General features: G+C 42.0%; 1 long non-coding RNA gene across 2 annotated transcripts; it reads right to left on the bottom strand.

Moving 5' to 3' along the window:
- Positions 1-19,332: 19,332 nt before the first annotated feature.
- Positions 19,333-25,111, bottom strand: LOC143435389 (uncharacterized). 2 transcript variants are annotated; one of them, XR_013105633.1, is made up of 3 exons: positions 24,993-25,111; positions 23,594-23,702; positions 19,333-20,121 (listed from the first exon to the last, which is right to left on the bottom strand). It is a non-coding gene; the product is annotated as an uncharacterized LOC143435389 (long non-coding RNA). The 2 variants fall into 2 exon arrangements; XR_013105632.1 differs by lacking the exon at positions 24,993-25,111 and adding an exon at positions 24,812-24,979.
- Positions 25,112-25,114: the final 3 nt, after the last annotated feature.

The raw sequence follows: 25,114 nt of genomic DNA, 5'->3' as shown, positions 1-25,114 counted from the left end.
TTAGCACTTTGTACTCTTCCCTAGGAGGCAATTGTATTATAAATTGCAAAGTACATATATTGATGAAATATTGAGATTTAAATTATCTAAGTCAATATACAAATTTCAAATGTTAAGCCCACACAGTACAAGCTATTTTATTTTGTGCTTCCAGCAAGTAGTTTTTAACACCAGACAATGTATGAGAAAACTGAAGCTGAGAGTCAAATCTAGGACTCATTTTGTGTCAGTGTGTGTGTGTGTGTGTGTGTGTGTGTGTGTGTGTGTGTGTGTATGCGTATGTGTCTTCCTTGAGACATACATCCATAAGACATATTCTGGATTCAAACCCAGGTAGTTTGAATTAAAAAAAAATCAATGTCTGACTTTTTGTCCATGTTGATTTTCTACCCACAACAAAGTATAATGGGCCAATATATATTCAGATAGGACAGAAAAGAAAGTTCCAGAAACAACTCTTAGTGGCACACGGGTGGTATTTCAAATCAGTGAGGGAGGTTGAGTGATGGTCTTCCCAATTAACTTTGCCATGACAGCTTATTTCATACCACATACCAAACTCCAATTGGTCCAAAATTTTTATTTTAAATAAGAAAATAGTATTTGCCAATATTTCTATATGTATATTGTCTTTACTCACATTCTCTGGTACTCTCATAGAAGTATACATCTTAAACATACCCCCCCCAATTCTCTTAATTTCCATATAGCCCTCCCCCAATATCTCTCTTCCCTCACTTTAAGTCTCTCTTACCCCTGCCTTTAACAATCCACTGAGTCCGGTTACTATAGGATTATCTACTGGTACATGAGCAGATTGCTATAGACCACCCCTCAAAGAAAAGTGAGCCTCCCTCCTGGGTCAGCCATTGGACCAACAGCTCTTCAATCAGGGATGGAGCCTCAGGAATCATTCCTAGCTTCATTCTGCAATTTTTCACTAGCTTGAATTTGTGTCAGTCTTGTGCAGATAATCATGGTTTGTTTCTGTGTGTTCGTTTGTGCAAAGGCCAAAGTCCAGAGAACAGCATTTCACACCACCCCTCCTCACCCCCTCCCACTACCCCTCCCAGCACCCCACCCTAACCCTCTCCCCACTCTCTGACTCTTACATTCTCTCTACCTATTCTTCTGAGATGTTCCCTGAGCCTTGAGGTGGGAGAGTCAATATAGACGACCCATCTATGGTTGAACACTCATGGTCATTTATGTCCAGCACTTGAACAGAGCTAAATCTTTGCACTAACCACCACCCACTAGTTTAAGAAACTTTCTCTGACCAAGGTGGGGAGTTACACTCATCTATAGGTACATACGTAGGTATTTACAAGGTAGCTTGACACTTGACAACTCGACCATCTAGTAGAAAATCCAAAGCTTTTCCCCTTGGACCTGAGACTTCCTCAGCTGATTCTTTGCCCATGTTTATAGAAATAGGCATGAATTCTTTCCTGTGATATAGGCCTCAAATCCAATCAAGAGAACAGTTGAATAACATCTAAAACAATTATGTGCTATTGCACCAATAGGCACATCTTGACTGGCAGGTTAGTGTTATACTACACAGGGTTTGATGCAAGTTAAAACCGTCAATGTCTTTGTTCCCCCATCAACAGCATAGACCCTTCCAACACTAAAAAAAACTAGTCAACAGGAGAGAGTTTTCTGGTCAGTCAAGGTTGTTTTCCTATGTCCTGGGTCCAATATATTCTCACCCTAAATTTCCACTTCCAATTACTCATACTGCTGGCACTTCTTCATAGTTGTTGCTTTTTTTTTTTTAAATAAGACATGGTGTTACTATATAACCCAGGCTGGCCTTGAACATACAAACCTCGTGCCTTGATCTCAGGAGTGCTGAAATTAAAGGCATCTATGACAAGCCTTGCCAGCTGGCTTCTTATTCCTGTTTTATCAGCTGATGTTTACCCAATGCTATCTAACCCATAATCAAGTAGGAGAAAGATCCATGAATTACACCTGCATAACTCGGATGCAACTATGACCTCAGATATTTTGGGAGCTTGTCATTTTCTCATCACTGAAAGAAAGTGACCTGAACGGTTTAGGGTCCAAACTTCTAAGATTCTGCTTTTAGAGTGTCTCCCCCTTCCTTACAGTTAGATGAAGGTTACTTATTAGTAACCACCCTTTCTTCTCCTGAGTTAGATCAAGTAGGTTACAAGACAGACAAGACAGATAAATATTAGCCAGAGCTATGTGGGGTTTTGTTCTGCTTTTACTGATGTCGAGTTGGACAATAGTATGGCCACAAGTGCATGGAAACCTTGTTCTCCCCAACACAGAGCTGAGTGTTCTCATCCAGTCAAAGCTGGCTTGCACTATCCATCTCTCCCCCACAGCATGGCAACAGAGGAGTAACAATGTCCACAAGACTGAGCCAGCCACCTTGTCCCTTTAGCCAAAGTGCTATTTTAGACATGGACTCCAGAACAAAGGTCTTCTCTCTGATCATAAAATTCTCCATTTCTTTGTCTCCATATTTGCTACCATGAGTATTTTGTTAACCCCTTCTAAGAAGGGCCAAAGCACCCACACTTTGGTCTTCCTTGTTCATGAGCTTCATGTGGTCTGTGAATTGTATCTTGGATATTGCCAGCTTTTGGGCTAATATCCAATTATCTGTGACTACATACCATGTGTGTTCTTTTGTGATTGGGTTACTTTACTCAGGATAATATTTTCTAGTTCCATCCATTTACCTAAGAATTTCTCAAATCAGTTGTTTTTAATAGCTGAGTAATATTCCATTGTGTAAATGTACCACATTTTCTGTATCCATTCCTCTGTTGAAGGACATCTGGGTTCTTTCCAGCTTCTGGTTATTATAAATAAGGCTGCTATGAACAAAGTGAAGCATGTGTCCTTGTTATACGTTGGAGCATCTTCTGGGTGTATGCCCAGGAGTGATATAGCTGGGTCCTCAAGTAATGCTATGTCCAATTTTCTGAGGAACCACCAGACCGATTTCCAGAGTGGTTGTACCAGCTTGCAATCCCACCAACAGTGGGGGAGTGTTCCTCTTTTTCCACATCCTCACTAGCATCTGTTATCACCTGAGTTTTTGATCTTAGCCATTCTGACTGGTGTGAGATGAAATTTCAGGGTTGTTTTGATTTGCATTTCCAGGATGACTAAGGATATTGAACATTTCTTTAGGTGCTTTTCAGCCATTCGAGTTTCCTCAGTTGAGAATTCTTTGTTTAGCTTTTAATAGGGTTAGCTGGTTGTTTGGAGTCTAATTTCTTGAGTTCTTTGTATATATTGGATATTAGCCCTCTATAGGATGTAGGATTGGTAAAGATCTTTTCCCAATCTGTTGGTTGCCATTTTGTCCTATTGACAGTGTCTTTTGCCTTACAGAAGCTTTGCAATTTTATGAGGTCCCATTTGTCAATTCTTGATCTTAGAGCATAAGCCATTGGTGTTCTGTTCAGGGACTTTCCCCCTGTGCCTAGGTATTCGAGGGTCTTCCCCACCTTTTCTTCTATTAGTTTCAGTGTATCTGGTTTTATATGAAGGTCCTTTATCCACTTGGACTTGAGCTTTGTACAAGGAGATAAGAATGGATCGATGGGAAAGAAACTAAAGGAGGGGCCGTCCAGAAACTGCTTCACCTGGGTATCCATCCCTTGTACAGTCACCAAAGGTAGACACAGATGTGGATGCCAAGAAGTGTATGCTGACAGGAGCCTGATATAGCTGTCTCCTTAGAGGTCTGCCAGAGCCTGAAATATACAGAGACGGATGCTCACAGCTAACTATTGAGCTGATCATGGGGTTCCCAATGGAGGAGTTAGAGAGAAGACTGAAGGAGCTGAAAGGGTTTGCGGCCCCATGAGGAGAGCAACAAAACCAACCAACCAGAGCTCCCAGGGTCTAAACCACCAGCTTCAGAGCACATAGGAAGGGACCCATGGCTCCAGCTGTATATGTAGGGGAGGATGACAGTGTCAGGCATAGGTGGGTGAGGAAATCCTTGGTCCAGTGAAGGCTGGACACCCCAATGTGGAGTAAATCGTGGGTGGAAAGGTGGGAGTGGGAGGGTGAGTGAGGGCATATCCTCATAGAAGCAGGAGGAAGGGGGATGGGATAGGAGATTCCTGGGTGTGGGGGGAAAGGGGATTAAATCTGAAACGTAAATAAAATATTCAATAAAAAATTGTTTATAATTTTTTTAAAAATCTCCATTTTTGGGGGGGGGGGGTGGAAACTGGCCTCATTAAAAGGTTTGTCCCTTTCATCTAGGAAAAAAAAAAACATGTGTAATAGCATCTATACTATATACATCCTTAAAGATGTAAAGCACCATGCTACCTATTCTGCACAGCATTTCCAGCCAGATATCCAAATCCATACTGTCCTAGGGACAGCTGCACGGAATCTGAATTGTGGCTCAGGAAGCCTGAGTCCAGGGCTTCTCCTTTACTTAAAGGAATGGGGCTGGGGGAAGCATCCCTTCTGCTACTGTGTGGGAAATCTTCACCCACGGTGGTGGTGATGCTCAGATGCTCCTGTATCAATTTTAGTTTCACATACTTCAACTGTAGTCTGAACCCCTTAGTGTGCAACTGCCACTGAATAACTAATGCAGACCTCATCCTCCACAGCTCGCTACTCTGTCTGGCAAAACAGACCCCCAGCCCACTTAGCACTCTCCTTGTTACTTTGTCTGCGAGATATCTCCATTCTCAACAGGGCTTTTCCAGCTGCTGCTTCCTCTAGGAGATCCAGCATATGTAGCACATCTCTCTGAAGCCTTATGGAATTTTGCAGAGAGAAGTTATAGCACATTCAGGTGTAAATGGGAAAACTATTTGTCATAGTTTGACCTGAGCTAGAGCTGTGCATTGCCCACTGACTGTGTCTCTTCTCACTCTCCTAGGAGGGTGGTTTTTTTGTTTTGTTGTGTTGTTGTTGTTGTTGTTGTTGTTGTTGTTGTTGTTGTTGTTGTTTTAAACAAATTCCAGACAATGGGCAAATGTATAAAAGGGATACACTTTATTTCCAGGCCAAGCCTCCTTCCGGTTCATCTCTACTCTGTTGTAGCAACTTGGAGGCCATGTGCCTACATGTTGGTTTTGCAACATCAGTGGGATGAAAGACATAGAGGATTGCTTGATGATTGAGCAAATGAGGTTTGTTACCACAGCACAGCCTAGCCTGGGCTGACTTACCTGCAGAAAGAAGGCTGAGGGTTACATGGCCAATTGTTATTTTCTCAACTGTACACAGAGATGTGGCTAGAAGCATGGTGCTGGAGGACCAGTATCTATTACATATATGTGATATATATCATATATATGTGTATATATGATATCAGATATATCATATACATACATACATACATACATATGTAAAATAGTTATGATATATAAAATGGTTAGGGTATATGATAGTTTAATTTCTTGCTATATATTGTATTATCTTATAGATGATATTGTATGTAATTGTGTATCATATTGTTTTTAGTAAATACCAATGTATTTTTCCTGCCTGTTTTCAGATTTTTAAAAAAAAAATTATTTTATTTATATGAGTGCACTGTAGCTGCCAGACACACCAGAAGAGGACATCGGATCCTAGATGGTTGTGAGCCACCATGTGATTGCTGGAAATTGAACTCAGGAGCTCTAGAAGAGCAGTCAGTGATCTTAACTGCTGAGCCATCTCTCCAGCCCTGGATTTTTTTTTTAAGCTAAAAATCTTCAGGTTTGGATTTAATGTTTTTTTCCAGTGGTTCTCAACCTGTGGGTTGACACTTCTTTGGGGGTCACATATCAGATATTTACATTATGATTCATAACAGTAGCAAACTTACAGTTATGAAGTAGCAACAAAATAATTTTATGATGGGGGGGGTCACCATAATCTGTGGAACTATATTAAAGGGTTGCTGCATTAGGAAGGCTGAGAACCACTGATTTAGACTGTGAAGCTAAGGACTGGTACGATCAGGCCTCAGGACCCACAACAAGCTGCCCTCCTGTTACTCACTATTTGTTGAAAATCTTGTAATTTTTATCACTTTCTAATAACTTACAGGGCTTGAAAACCGGGGTTCTGAGAGCCTTGGTAACCTACTTGAAGTTGCACAGCATAGGTAGGATGCCCAGATCTGATCCTCAGAATCACAGGTGGTCCAAAGTCTGAAACTTTTTAACTGTCAATATGATTTCTGCAAGTAAAAAAAAAAATTCCACACACCAAAACTTTATTTTGTGTATAAAAACATTTTTAAAAAGTCATATGAAATATTTTTAGATTTTTGTGTCTAGAACATGTAAGAAATATAAATTAACTTTGTGTTTGCAATGCTGGGTTTAATGTTCTGCTTTACCTTAAACACATTGTATACACACAAATATTTCAAAATCCTAATGCCAAATTAGTCTGATCCCAAGACATTTGTCATGTGACAGAGTTTTATTTGGGCCCAAGCACAGTTCTGATGTCATAGGCTGAAATCCCCTGCTATTTCCTAATATGCTTCTCCACAAGAACAAAACATATAACCAAAATACACACATGATAATAACAGACCTAGCCCCAGGCCACCAGCAAGCCTAGTCAGTGGGTAGGTGCATTCTGTCCTTGCCCTACAGAGTTAAGTATATAAGTACTAGAGCTGAGACAGCAAACTGGCTGACAGATGGGAGGAAATGTATCACCTGCCTTTAGTCTTAACAAGAAGCTGAATTTTAAACCTTGTCCTTGGACATGGTAGCACAAACTTGTAATTCCAGCATTCAGGAGACTGAGGAAGGAAGGAAGGAAGGAAGGAAGGAAGGAAGGAAGGAAGGAAGGAAGGAAGGGAGGGAGGGAGGGAGGGAGGGAGGGAGGGAGGGAGGGAGGGAGGAAGGGAGGGGAGGGGAGGAGAGGAGAGGGAAAGAGGGAGGGAGGGAGGGAGGGAAAGAAGAAAGGAAAGGAAGGAAAGAAGGAGGGAAAGAGGGAGGGAGAGAAGGAAGGAAGGAGGGAAAGAGGAAAGGAGGGAAAGAGGAAAGGAAGGAAGGAGGGAAGGAGGGAGGAAGGAAGGAAGATCAGAGGTTGGGGTTGTGGCTACAGCATAGGCTACTTGCTAAGTTCGAATCCAGCCTGGGCTGCAAGTAAAACCCTGCAAAGACAGCAGCTAAGAGCCTTTACTGCTCTTCCAGAAGACCTGGGTTCAGTTCCCAACATCCATGTCTGGTAGGTCACAACTGCCACTAATCTCAGCCTCAAGAGATCCAATGCCTTTTCCTGGCCTCATCAGTTACCCACATGTATATGGTATTCCCTCACACAGGCAACACACACACAAGGAAAATCTTTTAAAGCTGTTTAAATTTGTGTGGGATTAGAAATTGTTGGCATTCTTTGTTTGATGTGTGTATTAGTTAACTTGTTATGTTACTGTAGCCAAATACCTAACAGAAGAACCTTAAGGAGGGAAGGCTTTGTCTGGGCTCACAGTTCAGGGAGAGTGCATCCACCCAGCTGGACTCTAGGGCAGTGAAATGACAGTCAGGAAGCAGGGCATGATGAAGGCTGTTGCTCGACAATCCACCCACCTTCCTTTTAGTCTGGGACCCCAGCCCGGGGAATGGTACCACCTATATTTGAAGTAGGTCTTCTCACCTTAATTAACCTTATCTAGACAGTGCCCTACAAACATGCCCAGAGATTTGTTTCCTTGGTGAGATTCTAAATCCTGTCAAATTTATAATCAAGTTTAACCATCTCAACTCCACCCCTCATCAGCTTGACAACGAACACCTTTAAATCTTAACCTTCTCAGGAGACAGAGACAGAATGAGGGCAGATTCTTCACCAGTATTATTAGTCCCAAAGATGGGCGGAGAAAGACCACCCACCCAAGTTATAGTGGACACATTAATTAAAGCAAGCTTTTTTTTTTTTTTAAATTCATGTACACAGGCTTCCTCCCACTAAGGTGGAGTTTGAGAGCACAGCACTGGCTATGAGGAAGACAAGGCTTTTATAGCTCAGAGACGAGGGGGTCCAAATGGGAAATTTTGCAGGCAAAATAGGCAGGGTTCGAGGAGCTGAATGTAAGTATAACAAGTTAGTCATAATAACCTCCTGAAACAAAGCCATGGTTGAAAGGTGGTCATAGCAACCCTCTAAAAACAAAGGATTGCAAGATGGTTATTAACTTTTTGAAACAAAGACGTGATTCCCATCCCAGGAACACACATTACAAAACAATTTATAGTTAAGGTTATAGGCGGGACATATCCCAATCCTTGAGAAACAGAGATTTAATCAGAAAACAGAAATGAACCTAGTTTGTCTTTACTCTAAGATGGGGTTTAAGCCTATGAGGGAAGCAGGCTGGTTCTTCAGAATGCCACAAAAATAGCCTCTAATCTAGTTCCTGGAAGGGTCCTTGTTCTTTGAAACCCCATGAGATACTCCCTCAGTAACCATATTTCTCCCAGGATTCTTATCTCCCGAACTCCAACTAGGATAGCCCATTAACCTCTGCCTCAGGATTACCCTTCCAAAGGTGTAAGGACCACATGGTCAATGTCCAGTGTCACCAGAGTAGTGGTCCTCCTCAGTACCAGTTTTCTGTACTAGTTATTTGTTTCATTGCTGGGACAGAAGCAACTTAAAGAAAAGTTATTTGTAACTCATGTTTACAGAGTACACCATGGTGGTGGGAGCACGAAACAGCTGCTCACACTGTATGTAGACACTGGAGAGAGAGTCACACAAATACTGCTTGCTCGGCACACTTTCTTCTTGTAATTCAGTCTGAAAGCCCGGCCTATGGAAAGATGCCATCCCTACTTAGGATGGGTCTTCCTGCTTCAATTTACCTAAGCTAGAAAATTGTTCACAGCCACTGTCAGAGATGTGTTTCCAAGGTGATTTGAAATCCTTTTAAGTTGTCAAAGACAATTGACCACCACAATAGGGACACATTTCAGGATGATTTTTCTCCAGAATCTATGCCAGTTTATTCTCGAGAGCAATAGCAAGATAGGAGAAAAGAGGAAATAGAATATTTTCCTCTTCTGTCTATAGGTAAAGTGCTTGAAGGAACAGGAAAGGGACCAGGAGTGTATGACGTTGGAAGCCTTGTCCTCACCTCAGTTTCTGCCTGAGTAACCTTGAGTTAGGCGCAGCTTGATGTGCCCCTGAATTGCTTCTTTGTGGAACATGACACCCAGTGACAATCTGGGCATTTCACGACAGCAAAGGCTAATGCAGTAGCAGCATTAGTAACAGCATGGACCTAAAATCCCAAGTACTTTACAGGCTAAGTCAGGAGGATCTCCAGTTCAAAGCCAACTTGGGAAACTTGGTCAGACTCCGTCTCACAATAAAGAGTAACAAGAGGGCTGTTGATGTGAGGTTAGTGGTAGAGAACTTTCCTGGCATGTGCAAGGCACTAGATTTGATGTACAATATTGTACTGATAAAAATATAGTAATACTGAGTAATAATCATTGAGGACATTATTAGAGTCAATTAACTGCTGAGTTGCCCATAAAAGCTGCTGAGAAGAAGCATTTTCTGACAAAGGGTTGTGTTGGCAAGGCCAGTTGTGTATGAAAATTGTTTCCTTCTGAACTCAGCTTCCCATTCTATATTCTATTGAAATATCTAAATCAATTGCTGATCTGAAGATCATTCTGTAATCTGGGGTATTTACAAAACTTTCCTCACACTGAGAGAGCAGTTTCTCCTGAGGTGATCTATCTAACTGTTTATTGTTAGTATTCTATGTTAATACAGTTCATATGTGCACAGTGTTAAGCTTTTGAGGACAAGCCTTGCTTTTCTTCTCTACCTCTCAAACCATTTTTTTTTTTAAATTTAAAAGTCATTAGAGATGCACACAGAGTTGCACCTCAAATCCTAGGGAGAATTTTCATATACTCTCCACCCAGGTTCTTGAGCTGGGTATATCATATATCATCACAATATAATGACAAAACCAGATGATTAAAATTAATAAATTTATATAATTTGATCTACAGGCATTCACAATTGATTGTTTCATGATTGCCCCTTTTGTTATCTGGATTCCAGTTTCTGACAGGCTCGATCCTATTTCTTTGTTGTGCTGCCCAGTTAATCTAAATTCCAGGTCAGATATGACAAACTTGTTTTTTCAAGGCCTAGGTAGTAAATATTTACACTTCATGGGTCATGAGTAGTTCTAAGGGAACCACTCAACTCAGCCAAAAGCAGCCACAGGTATGTAAACAGTACTGGTACTATGCTCCAGTAAAACTCTCCATGAACACCCCCCTTGTCCTCTGGCCCACTTCTTTTGTGTGTTTGGTTACCATGGTCAGCTGTTGTCCAATAATATCAAATGGAAGGTCCCAGAAATAAATAAGACACTAGTTTCAAATGGCGGCCCATTGTAGGTAGCGTGAGGTCATCTCACAGTACTTCATTGGATGTGAATCATCCCAGTCCAGAGCATCAACTCTGCGCACTATCTTCCTTTAGTTACCTGGGAGCCAGCCTGGTTATCACACCACCTGGTACAGTACTACGACACTCTTATTCAACTAACTTGAATTTTCCTTAACAATGGTCCAGAAGGGCAAGTGTAGTATGATGCTACCAACTTGGGAAAGGCCAAAGAAGCCACAGAGCACAGCACTTGGTGTTAAATGGTTCTTCCATCACCACAGGAAGAAGGGTAAGCATGCTAGAATAATCTATTATCGGGGAAAGGGCTCCTGTAACTTATCACATTATACCTTTATAATTATTCACTTTATTAATAGCTTTTATTAGTCTCTTACTGTGAGACTAATAACTTTGTCATAGGTGTGTAAGGATAAAGTTGGGAGCTAGGCATGCTTCCAGACATCCACTGGGAATCTTGAACACATCACCTATGGAGGGGTAAGAGCTTAGGGAATACAAAGATACATAAATATAAGGACTAGGAAAACAAGCTCCCAGTTGAATTTGACTAATGGGTCTCAGCTTGCCTATTCTGGACCATCAGTTTCTGACATATGAACCCATACTCCAGGATGTGTAACATCTAGGGGCATGTGTCACATGCAGAATTTTGAGCCTGTGTCCAGAAACTGAAGGAGTGAAAAATGTGTGCTTATGACAAGTTGTTCAATGTATCTGATATACAGATCTAGAAACTTCTGAATTGCCCTGGTTTCCAAGACCTTGGTATTTGGAGTTGTGCAGGACTGTTGCCTTGTAACATATCCCTCTGTCCTGGTTTGATGTGTGTCCATGATTAAATTCAAATTACATATATGTAGCAAGGCTAGCCTAGGAAATAAATTGTGTCGGCTTCATAGTCCTTATGGGGAAAGCACACTGTTTCAATTTGTTCATCACTGCTGAGGGTAACTGTGCCCTTAGGGATCCTGTATGCTAGGTTTCTCCACTATAGTTACTGTCTTTCTCTTTGTAACCACTGAGTATTACATAGGAAGATAATTTTCAAGACTGAAGTACTTTCATCGCACAGACTGGGCTGGTCAAGCCTGAATGGGAGAAGCATTATGAAGCTCTACTGCCCCCCAAGGGACTAGCAGTAGTTCATGGTTGCTGGGAAAAAGCTTCATCTTTATTTTCTTTGGTGGTGTAACCACTTAAAACTAGCCTATGTCCGGTAAAAAGCCTCCCACCCACGCTCATGCAAACAAACCTAATAATTCTCAGTAGTTTGTATGTGTAAAAATGCCATGAAAATGGGAGAGGGACTTTCTGAGAGGAAACAGTTTGAGCAGAAAAGGAAAGAGAGAGCATACTTGGGTTGAAAATGACTAAGCTTCACTGTATATATGTATGAAGTTGTCAGAGGATAAATTTAAAATACATTCATGACTCCTTTTAACATCGGCTGATAATTCTTGATTTTGAAATGATGATTAGTGCTTGCAAATAATGGATTTAATGACTTTTCTATTTCTATTATTCTTTCTAATGTGTTTAGTTAAAATTGTGCTGTGTGACCACTCCTAATGCCTCAAATACTTACTCATTCGATGACTTATATACGATTACAAACCCATGCCTTCTCACTACCATTAATTTTGTTCTTTCAGCCTTTCAAGAGTAGGCAAAGGGAGTCCCTCAAACAGGCCCCTTTGTCTTTTGACAGGATATTCTCTCATTTCTAGGCTAAGGAATTTTTATCTCTGTTGCCTGCTTTATGCATTTCACTTTTCCTGGGTTGGGGTGCAGGTGTGGAGGTCTAGAAGTATGCATACTGTTTTAGCTGCATTGAATTTTTAAATGTATGTGTGGGTGACTATGTGTGGTGTGCGTGTGTGCATATGTACCATGTATGTGCAGGTGTCTGGGGAGGACAGAAGAGTGCATTGTATCTCCCTAAAACTGTAGTTACAGGCAGTTATGAGCCACCTGATGAGATACTTAGAATTGAACCTGGATCTTCTGCAACAGTAGCAAGTGCTCTTAACCACTGGGCCATCTCTCCAATCCAATGCACAGAAATTTTTAAAAGACAGAAACATCATTAAGGAAGGATGAAAATAAGTCGCTGCTCAGAGAAAATCACCTTCTCAATATTCTGCATTCATCTTTTAAGATTTATTTTATTCTTAATTATGTGTGTGTAGAGGCAGGTGAACATGAGTGCAGCTGCCTGCATAAGCCAAAAGTGCCACATCTCCTAAAGCAAGAGCTATAAATGGTCGTGAGCCACCCAACATGGGTATTCAGACTCAAGCCCAGATCCTCTGTAAGAATGGTATACACTTTTAACCACTAAGCCCATGTTTTGAATTCCTAATGTACCCGCAGGTGATTAAAAGAATTTCCTTTGAAGAATAAATGATATCATCAATAATTCCAACATTAGACAATTCAACCAATTCAACCCCATGTAAGAAGAAATGAAAACCTCAAACTACAGTTTCCAGTTTTCTTTCATAGAATTTTCACACAAACTACACACATGTCCTTTCCATAGACCGAACTTCTATCTATCTTTGGAATTAAACAATGAGTATTCTGTCCAAAACAAACAACACTGCCACCCAAACAGCTCATTGAAACATGAATTGAGGGGAAAAAAAGATATTGTGTTCTGCCCATGTATGAGACATAGTTTTGACATTCCAAAGGATGGGATTACAGTGAAGCCTCTGGTGTGTGTCACAGGCCCACAGTTATGCAAGTTGCCGGCCAGCTGCTGTGGATTGCTACAGCAAGCTTAGGCTGGTGCCAACACCTACTTCTGTATGGCTTATGCCATGGGTTAAAGTTCAAAAAGTGTGACGGATGAAAGGTGGCACTTGTAGGCCAGGAGCCCAGAGTCTGATCATTTGTCACTCACACAGTTGGAACTGATGGCAATGACCTATTCATTTAATTTGTGTTGACTTACTGTATTTATTGACTAAGTACTAGCCAGGTGGCACAAGACACTTGAGGGATCCTTCCTAAGGATTAAGAAAAGATGGTTTTCTTTTTTTTTTTTTTAAGTGCCAAAAATGTTAACTTTGAAAACACTGGGAAAAGGTTAAACATACAGAGATAGACACATATAGAAAAGATACATGCAGGCTGGTGAGATGGCTCAGTAGGTAAAAGCATTAAGCCTGACAACCTGAGATCCATCCCACGTACATGGAGAGAGAGAGAGAGAAAGGACTCTTGCAAATTGTCCTCTGACCTCTACACATGTGTTATCACGAATAAAAATAACAAATCCTTTAACCAGGGCAGTGATACCAAGGGTAGAGAGGTATCTACAGCTGAATAGTAAATTCCGCATGTACAACAGCCTGTACAACAAACATCTCTCATGAAATACTTTTTGTGGGTCAGAAGGGAGTGGCATGCTTAAAGGTTACAGGTTACAGTCTCACAGGAAGTTGAGGCAAGTGCTTTACCTGGGGCAGCTGTTACCTCAAAGTCTGATGTGACTGGGACAGTCAATTCACTCCTGAAACTGCACTCATTTAGTTGTTGATGAAAAGGTCTATCCCCCACTGATTGTTCCTTACCATGGGGATATCTCTGTGGGCCTGTCATGTCCTCACAACTTTGTAGCTAGCTTTTCAATGGAGTAATCCTGACAGAGAAGACAAAAGCTGCAAAGATCTTTTAGAACTAACCACAGAAAGGCATAGTAACACACACACACACTGGGATGCTGAGGCAGAATTGTGAGCTGCAGGCCAGTCTGGGCTCAAAAGGAAGACCCGGTCTCAAAAAAAAAAAAAAAAAAAACTAGACATAAAAGGTATTTACATCATCTCTACAGTGTCTTATTTGTTATTCTGATCTCCTTACTCAGTATGAGAAAAGAACCCACAGGACATAAAATCCACAGTCAGAGATAACCTTAGACGGCCATCTTAGATGCTGGCTACTCTGAGGATGCAGGGGGTGAGGAACGCAAAGAAACTCTCTGATGGAACACAAATGTTACCTGTTATGACAACCATGTGGGTTACATAGGTATATGAATTTGTCAAAACGACAGCTAAGACTTGTACATTTCAATCAATGTCTATACAGTCTTCAAAAACTATGAATAATTGTGATGGCTGGGTAGGCGTGAGAATAATTATAATCATATACTTCATAATGGCATCTCAGTCAGTGACAGCCTGAATACATGAGATATGCCCCTGTCATCAACGCTTCTGAAAATGTGTCTTTGTCATGAATCTCCCCTGATGAACAAATATTAAGTAAAATAGTTGTAAACTAAGCAGTCTGGTCCTTCAGGGTGGGCATTGGAAAACTATTATTTCATTAACAACCCTGTAACCAAAATAGATACTGGGGCTTTTATGAAAAAATTAATTATACCACTAATTAATTATATTTGATGTTAACTTCTTGACAATATGTACCAACCTTTTCTTTTCTTCCATTTTTAATAATAAAATGAAAATTCAGCTGGGGCTATAGTTCCATAGTCAAGTGTTAGGCCTATTTGGGCTATTTCCTGGGACATGATGTGCTGTTTTGGTTAGTTAGCTGGGGATAGGACTGTGGGTTCATAGCCTACCACCATGCTGCACTTCCCAGCACAGCCTTTTAGTTCCTTCAATGTCATCTTAATCCTCAGTGCTGCTGATTACAGAAGCCTACGTGAGAATGTTCCAGACATTTCCTTTCTCCACCTTCCCCTGATGAAAGGGACTATTCTGTGGACTTCAGTCATTTGCCAAATCAAACCTGTCCCTCCTACATCCCCAACCCACGGCCATGAGGCACCATCACAATCTTGGACTTCAGGGATCTACTTTCTTATGCCTTCTTTGCTCATTTTTTTTTTTTTTTAAGAGCTGGAGTGTTTTAAATGAAAGGACAACACATCTGCCTCAGAGCCTTTTATAATTGTCAGCTGTTACAGGAAGAATGCATTTCTCACTTGGCGTGGCATTCCTAGTCCCTAATCTGCTTCTGTGCCTCCTTTTCCCCTCAGCCTCTGCTGGGCTCCATTTACTTTTGGGGTGTAGGTTTACATCTCACCATTCATCTCACTCTGGATTCCTTAAAGCTACTCCCTTGTGGAGCTAAGGGAGACAGGGATACTTGTGTAAGAGAAACAGTGAACTTTGAAATCCAGCATGGATGGTCTGGTACAGTTCAGTGGCAAAGACTCTCTGAGTATGGGCAAGCCCTGGCTCAAACTTCAGTACCACATACACACACACACACCAAAAAAAAAGCAAACCAAACAGTATGTAGCTCCAGCTTACTTCATCTCAGGATGTCTCAACTTCAAAATCCAGTTAAATCTCAATCTGGACACTTACTACCATTACTCAGATGCAGTCGAAGAATATAAATGTTTCTAATTCCTAACATCTTGTCTCTAGGACTATCATCATCCTCAGTCTGTATTTTATTGCCATGTAAGACATGATGTTTACATTAATCTGTACTAATTTAAGAACTTCAAGAGCTAGAGGGAGTCTCTTCCAGGCTGAGGGGCCATCGTGGAAGGGGGACGGTGTCTTAGTTAGGGTTTCTATTGCTGTAAAGAGACACCACGACCACAGCAATACTTATAAAGGAAAACATTTCATTGGCTCACAGTTTCAGAATGCTTAGTCCATTATAGTCATGATGGGAAGCATAGTGGCACACAGGCAGACATGGTACTGGAGAAGGGGCTGAGAGTTCTATCTCTGGATCCACAGGCAGTGGGAAGAGGCTGAGACCCATTTCCTCCAACAATGTCACACCTCCTTCAACAAGGCAACACCTCCTGATAGTGTCACTCCCTATGAGCCTGTGGGGGCCATTTTCCTTCATACATGGGTAGAAAGACTGCATGAAGGACATGAGCGACCATAGGGGACACTGTCTTCTGGAAATGGCAGGGTTGCTACACTTATGAACTTAGTAATTGTGGATCTCTCTATAAGACCTTGCACAAGACCAATCCAGTCAACATTCCAGCGTTGCTAGGGAGGAGTTTGTGAGCCCTCTCTCTTATTTAAGGAACTATTGTCAGTTTCAGGCTTCTAGGTGGGGTCAGTTCTCTTTAAGGATGTGGGCCCTGGCACTTTGACTATGCTCCATACCGATTAGCATGTATGGCAGCACAAATTGATAGATTGTTGTGGTTGCTACTGCTGTTGTTGTTGCATGATGAGGGCACAAATTTGGCAGTTGAGTGGCTGTGGTGGTTGGATATGGGAGGAGTTAGGGGGAGAATCAGAGGGTGAATATGATCAAAATGTAGTGTATGCATTATGAAATTCTCAAAAGTTAATAAAAAATTAAAAGCTGGGAGTATAGCTCAGTAATTGAGCACATGCTTAGCATGTATGAAGCCCTGGATTAAATTCCCAGCATCCACATAGTCACAGTACTACTAATCAAATGACTTAAAGCAGAATTTAGGCTTTGAGATAAGCCTTATCATTGGAAAATAAAGAATAGACCATCTAAGAGATAGCACCCAGGGAGGGGAACAGAAAGGGAAGAAGGGTAGAGGCTGCCATCACTGGGGGTCTAGGAATAGATCTGTGGACAGAAACCATGACCAAATATGAAACGTTCACTGTCAAGCTAAACTCGGAAGCCCTGTGAACCAAGTGCTGGACTAAGTTACATCCGTGATTCAATCACCATGAAATAGTTCTGAACTTAAGGAGTTTATAGTCTATCAATGGGAACAAGAGAGCCACGAACCATAGCAGTGTTTTAAAACGTTATGCCTCAGAGACAAGCTGACTAATACTTCTCCTTAAACAAAGGACCAATCAAAACCTTAGATGAAGAAACATTTCTGGGGGGCCATGACAATGAGGGGACATAGAGAAGGGGTCTGGCAGAGAACCAGCATGGGCACTAAGAAAGTTTAAAAGCCTGTGGAATGGAAGGTGCCAGAAGGAAGCTGGGGGGTTGGACATAGGGGTTAAGAACAGATGCTGGTGTGAAGAAGTCCAAGTAATGACTGCAGGACACAAGTCATAGGCAGAGTGTCCTAGAACCAGATGACCTGGGAGTGATGTCACTGCCTAGTTATTTTATTCTCTACCCATAAAGCAATGGGAGATTCTGAGCTAGGGCCCTGTGCTTTGTCAAGCTTGAAATTTTAGAGCCAACCTTTTGTTCCATGCGGCAGACTGTTTTCTACCCATAGTTTTCGAATTCTAATGATGTTGTGAGTAAAATCCAAGCACAGAAGTTCTATGATCAGACTCACAATAGCTAAGTACTGGATCTTCCTGAAGAAGTATGCTATTATTATTGTGGGCTTTTAAAATTCTTGTGAAAGTTTATACATTTATCACGCTCTCACCTACTCTACTGATGACTAAATGTAGCCTGTAGCAACAGGGAGGGAAAAAAATATATATCTAGTGTAGCGCACAGCCTCGCCGATAAGGAGAACACCACACTCAGGATTCTTCTGACAGCATTTATTGAACAGCTCTTCAATATGGTGAGGTGGAGGGAAGGACGCCGAGCTCAGAAAGCCCGCTGCTTAAATAGAGCTTTGGGAGACGTGCAGATCCCTCATTGGCTCAAATCTTTCATCCAATTGTCATACTCGGTTTTCGCGCCATGCGCAGGCGCATTCTCAAGTAAAGCTTCCGTGAAGAACCAGGAAGCAGAAGCCTGCGCCATCTTTTAATGGCAAATGCGGCTCCTCACAATCTAGGACCATCAGGAATAAAAATCCAAGAACCCAAATGTGGAAACTGTAAGAGCGAATCAAGTCTTTCATGGGTGTTTCAACTCTGAACTTGAACTGCCTAGAACTTAAAGCAAAAAGAGACACAGCTTAGTCAGTTGTCTATTCTCACAGGGAAGAAACAGGAGTCAGCCAGCTCTTCCAGGGGCACTTTCTACACTGGGGCTGGGACTTATGTGGCCCTGGGACTCTCTGAGCTGCCCTGAGTTGCAGACTTCTCATCTTGAAACACCTACAATGATGATTTAGCCCCTTCTAGTTCTCGAGAAGCAGATGCCACTGTAGATGAGCTGAGCTGTGAATAATGTAATGCTGCAGATTTAAAGTTATGCCCTGAAGAAGGCTTTTAAAACGCCTTCGGAATCTTTGATGTCTTTCTGAAGGCTGACTCTCAGCAGTCAGTCAGTCCTCCAGCAAGATAAGCATGGCCATACTCACAGCCATTTTACCAGGAAGCCTGTCACTCAATAGAGAGGGGCAGTGACCTGTGTCAAATAGCCCTGTCTGGGGGACACTGAGAACCATGTTTCTATGGAAATAGCACTTCACTCACACCAGGCTAGTCACAAATATCTGATCTCTCCTACTGTCAACAAGCCCTTACTTCTGCTACTGATGTGTCTGCTTTTCAGGACCCCAAGTACAGAGAGCCATTACCATCATATTTATGGAACATTGTCGTCGCTGGTAATTACCAGCGTGTCAGTTTTCTGTCCATTTGTTCTTTCCCCTGTCCTCTAGTACATTTACTTTCCCCTAAAATGCATATCCATTTTAAGACTTGTGATGTATCGTTTTATTGGCTTACCTCTTTGGAAACTATAAACTTTCCCTGTGTATTTATTTCATTTGCTTACTGACTCTTGTGTGACATAGTTCTTTGTTTCCCATGCCCATTTTGATCTTGGTTGGGTAGTCAGCCTGTGGGGGGTCAGTGCACTGATGGTAGCCCCTCCTCCACAGCTTCCTTTCCATCTCTCTCATGCATATTCCTAAGTTGTCTTGAAGTTCATACCCAGAAATGTATTGTTTTAAACATCCTTGAATGTGTTTTTTTCTGATAAACTCTTTTAAAATCCATGAGACAAGCTTAACAATTGTAATTACTATTATGAAGAAGCAATTGAAACACAAAATTCACACTGTATTTAAATGGTTGAATTATAGTCTTTATTATCTAAGACTGGGGGGAAAAAAGTAACATACAGAAAAGAAGCTGAACACAGTAGCCTAGGTCTGCAATCCCAGCTACTGGGAAAGCTGAAGCAGGAGGATCAACCTGAGTTCCAGAAGTCAAAACCATCCTAGGTAACAGGGAGAGAGAGGCAGGGGGAGGACAAAGACAGAGATAAGAGCGACTTAAAATTGAAGCAAGCAAACAAACAACCTTCTAAACTAGGAAGGAAACCTGAATATGCTGGCACACTGCTATAAGTCCCAAGACTGAGGCAGGAGGATTGCTACAGGTTCAAGGCTAGCCTAGAGTACATAGCAAAAGCCTGTCAAAACCAAAATAAGGAAGATGATAGAAGAAAGAGTGGTGTATATGTAAGACAGGCAAGAGTGTAAGCTAAACTGTAGGAATACTCAACTTCCTTATGATTTCTAGTCTTTCTAAGGCCTGCATAGTGTGGCAAGAAAGGCAGATAAAAGATTGGCAAGATCCATGATTGACATATGGCATTAATTTCTTAAATACTGCTTGAACACCATGTCCTTGGCTCATCTATACGATGCGCTCATCTATCATGATTTAATATTGCAACGGCCACCCCTTCCCCTGTAAGCAGCAACATCAGCCAGCTGCCAAGCCTCCCCCGCTTCTGTTTGGGGAATTTGTGACCTACTTGTGTATTCTTCCGTTTCCTCATCTGGCAACAACTGCTCTCAGGGCATGGTGTCTATATCGTGGCTTCTGACTTTAGGAACACAGTCTTCTCATCCACAGACACCTGCCGTGTAAAAATATATAAGGAGTGAATGCAATCAAAATAACAAAGCCTACTAAGCCTAGATTGCAAAAGAAGCTTGAGTGTTCCTTTGTACAGATTTCAATAGCATTGGATTTGAGCAAGTTAAGAGTCCTGTGAGATACTGGTCCTTGACTTAAGGTTAACATGGAGTCAAACTCAAAACTAGAGTCCAACTCTTTCCATCAGTTTACTCTAGTTATACAAATGCATGCAAACCCATGTGTAGACTGATATGCAAAACTGTCGTCTTTGCCTCCTTGTTGCCACTCCTATATTCCTCGTCTCCCATATAGCATAATATTTGAAATGTGATCTAGAGATGAGGAAACGAAGGTCAGTTGGGTATCTGACATGATGTGTCAGAATTAGAGCAGAGACAGTCCCTATCATTCTTTGTCCCTTGCTTTGGTTAATAGTTGTCATTCACAATGCCCATCTTGTCTCTCTCTCAGTGGACGATGTAGTTTTCATATCAAGTAGTCTCTCACCCAATTCCACTTGGCCCAGTCTCGGAAGCATGGACATACTGACACCTTCTTTGTCACCCAATCTAAGTTTCGATGTAGGTAAAAGGGACAACATCGGGGACATGAAGTGTATTAACTAGCAGGATCACATGTTCTGGGGATAATGAGCTCACTTGCATGTGTTAGAATAAATGAGGGAGCAGCGAGACTTAGCCATCTTAGAATAGTCCTGGTTGTATGTGGGTTATAGACACACACACACACACACACACACACACAATAGTGTCCTGCATACACCTCCTTTAACTCTTAAAACAGAGCTACAAGGTACTACCAACCATATTACACACACACACACACACACACACACACACACACACACACGCTGAAAGGTTTAGCCATCTGGCAGGAAGCCTGTCATTTGCGAGTCTTTGAAGCAAAACCTCTTCCTCCCTGTAAAACATACACCTGTCACAAAAATATGCGTGAATCCCGTTGCAGACTGCTGTACAGTGCTGTTCTCATTGTAACTCCTGAACCATTGAAGATGCATTCAAGTGTCCGCAGTTTCGAGACAGTGTACTTGGAACAAGGAACACGAAAACGTCACATTGAAGGTTCCTACATTTAAAGGCAGGAGGTTTGGGGAGGGGGAGATAGGGAATGAAGGGAAGGAGAAAAAAGGCAGAGGAGATGGAGGCACAGGAGAAGGAAAAGAAATTGAAAGAGAGGAACAAATGCGGGAGGAGAAAGTGGGAGTGGGAAAAGGTAAACTGAGTCATGAAGAAGGAAGTAGGTCACCCCGGGCTCAGGCTGTGACAGAGGAGTCGGACTTGAAGCTATGAGACCCACAGAGACATTGACTTTCCCATGGAAAACAAGAATTTCATGTAATCTAGAGCTCTCCCAACAGCACATAGCAGATAACATCCTAGTTGGCTTGGAAGTATTTTCTCATTTACCACAGACCCCAGGGGCAAATGGCTTCCAGCCCGGCTAACCTCCTGCTAGAGAACATCCTCCATCTTCCCATCCCCAGGTTCCTTCACGGTTGAAGGATGCTGCCCTTGATTATGTCAAGTGCAAATGCAACCACATGGAGCACAATAGGGGGCACTTCTTTCCAGTTCTTGCCTTTAAGAACTAGGATGCATTTACTAGAGTCCCTAAAGACACTGGTTCACGTTTCGTTTGCCAGAATTAAGATGTGTACTTATGAGCTGCCCGTGGCTGTCATTGTAGCCTAGAATCCATAATGGTACCCTGTCCCCAAAACAGCAAAAGATATGTGCCTTCAAATGAATCAAAACCTGGTAGAAGATGAGACCACCACATTGGGATTTGGGCAATGGGGACAAACCCAGTACTCCCTTAGTGCGGGAGAGAGTTAAATCCACTGCAGAACAAGGGCTCTACCTGGGCAGAAAAGGAAGTGCTGCTGGGAATGTAACCAGGGCCTCCTGCAGAATATTTAGAGACACCAGGGGACACACTCTGGCAAGCAACTGAGGCCGGAGAGTCACCTGAAACGCTAGGAGGGATGAGAACAGATCAGTAGGTAAGCCAATCAGCCAATCACAATGGGAATGTCTAGAGTTCTTTGTAGAAAACTTAGAAGGAAGGAAGGAAGAGGGCTGGGCATAGCAGTACAAGCCCATAAAACCCAATTTGGGAGACTGAAGCAGGGTGATTGCAAGTTTGAAGTCAACCTGGGCTACATAGTGAGTTCCAGGCTAGTCTAGGAGACACAGAGAAACCATATCTTGAATAAAGGGAGGGAGGGAGGGAAGGAGGGAAGGAGGAAAGATAAGTGAATGGGGGGGAAGAGGGTAAGAGATCTTAACTCTCAGCCAGCAGATAGATGTCCTGTTTCTTTCAGTATCAGGAAAACAGGGGTAATTTCAAGATAATTTGTTTTAGTAAAATTTCTACTTTGTCTCCATCACTGACTCATTTTTTTTGACAGTCTATAATTTTCTGATTTTTTTGTTTGCTTTATTTTTCTTCCTCTTTTTTATTCTCAAAATTGGTCTAGCCAGGCATGGTGGTACATGTCTTTAGTTCCAGCACTCTGGAGGCAGAGGCAGCAGATCTCTGAGTTTGGGCCCAACCTGGTCTACATAGTGAATTGCAAGCCAGCTGGGTCTATATAGTAAAACCTTGTCTCAATCATCATCATCATCATCATCATCATCATCTAAACATCAAATATCCTTGTGCCTTTAGTCTTAACCATTTCTTTCATGGTTAACTCATTATTTTCTGAGTATTGGACGAAGAGACGAACATAGAAAACAGGGAAGGCACGAAGGCATAGCTCAGTGTTAAGAGGCCCTGGGTTTGACCCCTGACCTCACACTTGCAAGTCAGAAGCAAAAGGAAAAAATCAAGGTAGGGATGAATGACAACAGACCAACGGACCAGCAGGTGTGTGCCATCAGATAGGAGCACTGACCCAGGCACACATGGAGGGGAAGGAGCCTCTCCAGGCTCACAGGGAAAGGGTCTTCAAAGTCAGAAAATCCAATAAGCACAGGAAGAAATCTATAGCAATAACCAATATGTGTGGGGTAGATTTTCAGTGCCCTACACTGCATTAAGCACCTTTCTTTTATAATGTTCTTCCTTTTCTTTAGTGAACTCATGAATTAGGTACTAGGACTAAAGCAGGGACCATAACTGAAAAACAGAGCAGTTAAGCGAAGGTTCCGAGGTAACACAAGTGGCAAACATAGATCCCAGACTGTAACTCAGGTGGTTGTCTAGATGTTGTTCCTTCTGCTATGGCCTCTGCCTTGAAGGGTGCCGGTCAGGCTCAGCAGGTAGAAGCACTTGCCTGATGACTTGAGTTGGATCACAGGAATTCACATGGTGGAAGGAGAGAACCAATCCCCGCACGTTATCTTCTGAGTTCCGTATCAGACATATACAATGAATAAATAAAGTTTCGTTATTATAGTCAAGCCACTGCACTCATAGAATACCTGGTAAATGTTTGGCACTGTGTGTTTTTCAAACATCACTGCAGTTCCATCTTCAGAGCACCTGTATAAGACGTCATCATCTTCTCGCTGCAGGTGAGGAAGCCAAGGTCTAGAGGAATGGACACATTATTATATATACTTACTAAATATTAGTATTAGATGCTAATTATTATCAAGACTGTGCAATGTGCATTCAACAGAGCCAGGATTCCAGGTGAACTGAGTAACTCCAAAGTCAAAGCCTTCGTCATGCAAACAGTGAAAATGGTTGAACATTCAGGTTAGGGTCTGAACGTGTAAGTCAAGTCATAAAGAACATGCAGGAATTCATACTCAGGACATTCCACTACTGTGATAGTGACTTTTATGTCATGGTTTCCATTCATCTCACTTATTGACACTTTCTCAGTACTGGGTCTCACTTCTGAAATTTTGGGGATTAGATTAGGTGTTTTTTTTTTCTTGTCTTTGTACACTAATAAAGATCCATAAAACTTGAACAAAAACAAATACAACTTTTAACAGGCAGTGGTGATGAACACCTTTAATTCCAGCACTCGGGAGACAGAGGTAGGCAGATCTTTGAGCTCAAGGCCAGACTGGTGTATAGAACGAATTCCAGGGTAGCCCAGGCTATACAGAGAAACCCTGTAACCCTGTCTCAAAAATTAAAAAAAATAAAAAAATAAAAACAAAACAAAAAAAACGAAACCCACAAAACCTTTTTAAAGCTATGGTTTACTTTTTTAAGGTGAAGGATGGAATGGAAAAAGCAGAGTTAGTATCAGCTCCAGTAGAAAACAGAAAATATCTGAATCGTTTCTTAAACTATCTAGCCTAAACTTATCTAGAAAAGTATATAACTTGGCCCAAATAACATGATTCTGCTTCCCACTTAATACAGGGTCTCACTACGCAGCCCTAGCTGGCCTCAAACTCATTATATAGACCACGGTGGCTTCAAACTCACAGAGATCAGCCCACCTCTGCCTCTGTCCCAGAGCACTGAGATTGAAGGCATGTGCCACCACACACAGATACAGTTTTCAAAGACAGATTTCCACAATGTATTATTTGGGGAGAAAACAATTCTCTGGCTTTATGAATGCCAAATATATTTACAAAGAGACAGACAGAATAAGGGGGTTCAGCATTCTCACCCCATTGTCTTAGGTATCTCCCTAGCCTCCCCTGTCTTACCCTTGGATTGCCACTCACCAGCCAGGCAGTGAGAGGCACCACTCTTTGGAGAAACAATTGCTGAAATCCCATGCCCACTTGAATGGATTTCTTCTCAATCCCCACCTCTGCTTCTCCTCCTGGTACCTGGTCCCTCTCGCCTTCTTTGGTTGTTCCACTCAGACTTTGTGTCAGACATGGGCCACCCCAGGTAACTCACCAGGTGTTCAAAAGGTGTGCCTCACAGAGGTTCTTTCCTCCCAAACTTCCTGTTTGCCAGACTCGGGCTGCCTCCAGTATCACAAGATGCCTGGCCAAGGTGTTCTCCTCCTTCTTGTTTGC

The sequence above is a fragment of the Arvicanthis niloticus genome, chromosome 21 (genome assembly GCF_011762505.2).
Source record: "Arvicanthis niloticus isolate mArvNil1 chromosome 21, mArvNil1.pat.X, whole genome shotgun sequence".
NCBI classification, from domain to species: domain Eukaryota; kingdom Metazoa; phylum Chordata; class Mammalia; order Rodentia; family Muridae; genus Arvicanthis; species Arvicanthis niloticus.
The sequence above is the reverse complement of the archived record's forward strand: the minus strand, read 5'-3'. Positions and strand labels throughout refer to the sequence as shown.